The following is a 6,000-nucleotide window of genomic DNA, read 5'->3' on the forward strand; positions in this document are numbered from 1 at the left end:
AAGATATTGTTACACTATATTTAACATGATAAAATGATAATTATATATATCATTAAGTATATTAACAATGAACTACATATGTAAAACAAGACTACTAACTTAAGAATTTCGAAACAATATATATACATAACGATTATCGTTGTAATAGTATTTTAACATATATATATGATGTTAAGATATATTCATACACCATGTTATCATGTTAACATAACAATTTAACATCTCATTTAAGTACAATAACAATGAATTAATTACATTTAACAAGATCGTTAACTTAAAGGTTTCAAAACAACACTTACATGTAACGACTAACTATGACTTAACGACTCAGTTAAAATGTATATACATGTAGTGTATTTAGATGTATTAGTACACTTTTGAAAGACTCCAAGACACATATCAAAGTACTTCTACTTAACAAAAATGCTTACAATTACATCCTCATTCATTTTAATCAACAATTCTACTCGAATGCACCCGTATTCGTACTCGTACAATACACAGCTTCTAGATGTATATACTATTAGTATATACACTTCAATGATCAGCTCCTTAGCAGCCCATGTGAGTCATTAAACATGTGGGTACCATCATTTGGTAACTAGCATGAAATATCTCACAAAATTACAAAAAATATTATAAATCATTCATGAATTATTTACATGAAAACAAACTTACACATCCTTTATATCTAATCCATATACCAATGACCAAAAATACCTATAAACACTTTCATTCTTCAATTTTCTTCATCTAATTGATCTCTCTCAAGTTCTATCTTCAAGTTCTAAGTGTTCTTCGTATATTCTATAAGTTCTAGTTTCATAAAACCAAGAACACTTTCAAGTTTGCAAGATTACTTCCAAGCATTCTAATCCATTCCATGTAATCATCCAAGATCAAGAAACCTTTGTTACTTACAGTAGGTTATCTCTCTAATTCAAGGTAATACTCATATTCAAACTTTGATTCAATTTCTATAACTATAACAATCTTAATTCCAGCAAAAATCTTACTTGAACTTGTTTTCGTGTCATGATTCTACTTCAAGAACTTTCAAGCCATCCAAGAATCTTTTGAAGCTAGATCATTTCTTGTCACTTCCAGTAGGTTTAACTACTAAACTCAAGGTAGTAATGATGTTCATAACATCATTCGATTCGTATATATAAAGCTATCTTATTCGAAGATTTAAACTTGTAATCACTAGAACATAGTTTAGTTAATTCTAAACTTGTTCACAAATAAAGTTAATCCTTCTAACTTGACTTTTAAAATAAACTAAACACATTTTATATATCTATATGATATGCTAACTTAATTATTTAAAACCTAGAAACACGAGGAACACCGTAAAACCGAACATACGCCGTCGTAGTGAAATCGGGGGCGGTTTTGGGTTAAAAAAATAAAAAGTATCTTAATCTTTGAATTGAAAGTTTGTTTTCTAGAAAAAATGATATTACATATGAACATGATACTATATCCAAAAATCATGGTTAAACACAAAGTGGAAGTATATTTTTCAAAATGGTCATCAAGATGTCATTTTTTCGACGGAAATGACTACCTCTTTAAAAAATGACTTGTAACCTGTATTTTTGACTATAAACTTATACTTTTTCTATTTAGTTTCATAAATTTTAGTTCATTATGAAACCATAACAACTTTAATCACTCAAAACGGATTTGAAACGAAGAAATGACGGGTAAAACAAAATTGGATAAACTTGCTAGTTTTAGCTACGAAAATTTTGTAACAAATCTAGAATAAACATATCCTAACTAATATATATTATATTATACATATTATGTAATCTTGGGATACCATAGACACGTATACAATGTTTTGACATATCATATCGACCCATATATATATATATATATATATATATATATATATATATATATATATATATATATATATATATATATATTATTTGGAACAACGATAGACACTCTATATGCAGTAATGTTTGAGTTAGCTATACAGGGTTGAGGTTGATTCCAAAAATATATATATACTTTGAGTTGTGATCTAGCCTGAGACGTGTATACACTGGGTCGTGGATTGATTCAAGATAATATATATTGATTTATTTCTATACATCTAACTGTGGACAACTAGTTGTAGGTTACTAACGAGGACTGCTAACTTAACAAGCTTAAATCATAAAAATGTAATAAAAAATGTTGTGAATATATTTCGATCATACTTTGATATATATGTACACATTTGTTATAGGTTCGTGAATCGATCAGTGGCCAAGTCTTACTTTCGACAAAGTAAAAATCTGTGAAAGTGAGTTATAGTCTCATTTTTAAAATCTAATATTTTTGAGATGAGAATACATGCACTTTTATAAATGTTTTACAAAATAGACACAAGTATGTGAAACTACATTCTATGGTTAGATTATTAAACTGAATATCGCCCTTCAAGTCTGGTAACCTAAGAATTTGGGAAATGGCCCCTAATTGACGCGAATCCTAAAGATAGATCTATTGGGCCTAACAACCCCCATTCAGGTTATGGATGGCTTTAGTACTTCAAGATTATTATACAGACGAGAGGTTCTGTTTGGGGATATTCTATACATTAAGTTAATGTCGGTTACCAGGTGTTCAACATATGAATGATTTTTATCTCTATGCAGTTTGCGAAATGCCTGATATGAGATGTGTTATAAAAATGAAATCTTGTGGTCTATTATTATGATTTGATAATATATAGGTTAAACCTATAACTCACCAACATTTTTGTTGACATTTTAAGCATGTTTATTCTCAGGTGATTATTAAGAGCTTCCGCTGTTGCATACTAAAATAAGGACAAGATTTGGAGTCCATGCTTGTATGATATTGTGTAAAAACTGCATTCAAGAAACTTATTTTTGATGTAATATATTCTTATTGTAAACCATTATGTAATGGTCATGTGTAAACGGTATATTTTAGATTATAATTATTTGATAATCTACGTAATGCTTTTTAAACCTTTATCGATAAAATAAAGGTTATGGTTGTTTTAAAAATGAATGCAGTCTTTGAAAAACGTCTCATATAGAGGTCAAAACCTCGCGGCGAATGTAACGACCCGGAAATTTCCGACCAAATTTAAACTCTAATCTCTATATGGTTCCGACACGATAAGCAAAAACCCTAAAGTTGACCCGCACTTTTTCGATCGTTCTATACTCATAAGATTAATATTTACATAAATTAAACCTTACCAACATGATAAGCAATCCAAATTGTTGAGACTTATGTTTTCGAAAAGAGTTTTACACAACGTTTGACCGTCTAGTTTGACCGATGATATCACGAACTATACAATATATGATAATTATACGTTTGTGTATATATATGTATATATACATATTTAACATGATCTAAGAATGTTTTAATATCTCATTTTGTATTAATAACAATAAGTTATAAGTATATTTTGAAACTACTAACTTAAGTTTTCAAAACGATAACCATACGTAACGTTATTTGACTTAAATACTTATGACCTATAATGTTTATACATATATCGTATAAGTAATGTATTTAATCACTTTTAAAGACTTAAATACATAAAACAATATAAGTATATTTACAAAAGATAGCTATATTTGAATCCTCGTTCCGTTTTCTCAAAGATTTCTATACGTATACCTAGGGTATATGTACTCGTATCATACGCAGCTTCTAGATGTATTTACTATTGGTATATACCAATAAAAATCTGCTCCTTAGCAGCCTTAAATGATTAAGAAACATGTGGAACCAACCATTTGTCAAGTAGCATGAATTATTTAGCAAGAAAACAAAGTTAGGTATTTTTTTTTCCTTTATAACCTAAAAACGTTTTTATGCATGCACACCATTTCTTCACCCCATTTTCTCATACTTACACTTCCATTTCTCTCTCAAAATACTCTTAACTTCATACTTGATCATCTCCAAGCATTTTCCCCATCATTTAGCTTCAAAAACCTTAAACACCATAAGAAAACCATACAAAAACACTTCAAGAAATCCTCCCAAGAACACAAACTTACTTCCAATCTTTCATCCAATTCCATCACCCTTTTGGTTATAGATTTTTACTCCTCTTTTACAGAAACCTTGTCCAAGGAACTTGAGGTAGTATCTATGTTCATAACCTTATTCGATTCATATATATATAGCTATCATATTTTGTGGTATACAATTTTAACAACAAGAACATAGTTTGAAAGTTTTCAAACTTGTTTGCAAACTAAATAGATCCTTCTAACTTAACTTTTAAAATACTTCAAGACCTGTAATATAACTTAAATATATGCTAACTTAACAAGGTATAACTTGGTTTTTCAAAGAATATCTTAAAAACTGTTTTTACGACGTCGGAGTGTAACCGGGGACTGTTTTGGGTTGGATAATTAAAAACTATCTTAAACTTTGAATTGGAGGTTTATGTTCTGGAAAAATGATTTTTACTATAAATATGTTAACACATAGAAATTTCATGATTTAATTCAAAGTATAAGTATTTTTAGAAAAATGGTCATTAAGTGTTATTTTTTTGTAACAAAAATGTTTAACTTCATAAGTTTCACTAAAGTTTCACCTATGCCGTGTGATTTTGAATACAAACCAAGGTATTTTCAGTTCATAGTCTTAAAGAGGGAGTCGATCCAAGGAGATGGCAAGTTGAATCAACGAAAACGGATTTGTAACGAAGAAACTATGACCGAAACAAAATTGGTTATCCTAGACTTGTTTAACTTCGGGATTAATTGGGAAAAATTAAATAAATCACATATTTCTAAGATAACATGATATTTTATATATATGTACTTATAATTCAATTTTATATGGTTCAGGATCACCCGTAAACAACACGAGAAGATTAATCATAAGATCCCATGTTTGTACGCAACACGTCATTTGACAACACCGGTACTTTATGTACGCAACACGTCATTTGACAACACCGGTACCGTGGGTCAAGATTAATCTCGACCAATACATATACGATGGGGTTTTATTTATTTCGTTGGGGGTTTTATTTATTTCATTGCGGGTATATTAAACATCTAAAAATGAACCATTAAAATTGAATTACTAACAACGAGCTGCTAACTACGGACTAAGGAATTATTCAAAGTATTAAAAGTATAACAAGTATATATATGTGACGTTTGTTTAAAAAGAAAAGGTATTGATATATTATATATGGATAGGTTCGTGATATCAACCGGAGACCAAGTCAAATTATATATATCTTCAAGACGAAAGTGAGTATATAGTCCCACTTTTAAACTCTAAATATTTCGGGATGAGAATACATGTATTTTATGTTTTACGTTATGGACACAAGTAACTGAAAAATATATTCTACGTTGAGTTGTACCACTGGCATACTTCCCTGTAGCTTGGTAACTAATATTTACAGCGGTATTGTAAACGCGAATCCTGTTGATAGATCTATCGGGCCTGACAACCCCAACCGGACTGGACGACCAGTATTCAACGGTTGCACAGTACTTCGTTTCGTGACTACACTTGGTACAGTGTAGTAAGATTTCATATTAAAGGGAATATGCGACGTGATTAATTGTTAAGTATGGTTACCAAGTGCTCAACCACTTAGAATATTTTTATTAAAATGTTTATATATGAAATCTTGTGGTCTATATTTATATCGCTGTCGACATTAAACCTATATCTCACCAACTTTATGTTGACATTTTAAAGCATGTTATTCTCAGGTATGAATTAAGTCTTCCGCTGTGCATTATCTCGTACTAAGGATACTACTTGAGGCCATTAAGGACTTATATCATAAGGCGTTGCATTCGAGTCATTGAAGTTCATAGAGACTATTATTAAGTAAATGGCGGTTTAGGTCATTTGAATATTATGAAATGTCAGGCGAATATGTCAATTATGGATGTAACTATAGATTGTCTTTTAAGAATAAATGCAACGTTTGTAAGATGTATCATATAGAGGGCAAGTACCTCG

This window comes from Rutidosis leptorrhynchoides, chromosome 5 (genome assembly GCF_046630445.1).
Source record: "Rutidosis leptorrhynchoides isolate AG116_Rl617_1_P2 chromosome 5, CSIRO_AGI_Rlap_v1, whole genome shotgun sequence".
NCBI lineage: Eukaryota > Viridiplantae > Streptophyta > Magnoliopsida > Asterales > Asteraceae > Rutidosis > Rutidosis leptorrhynchoides.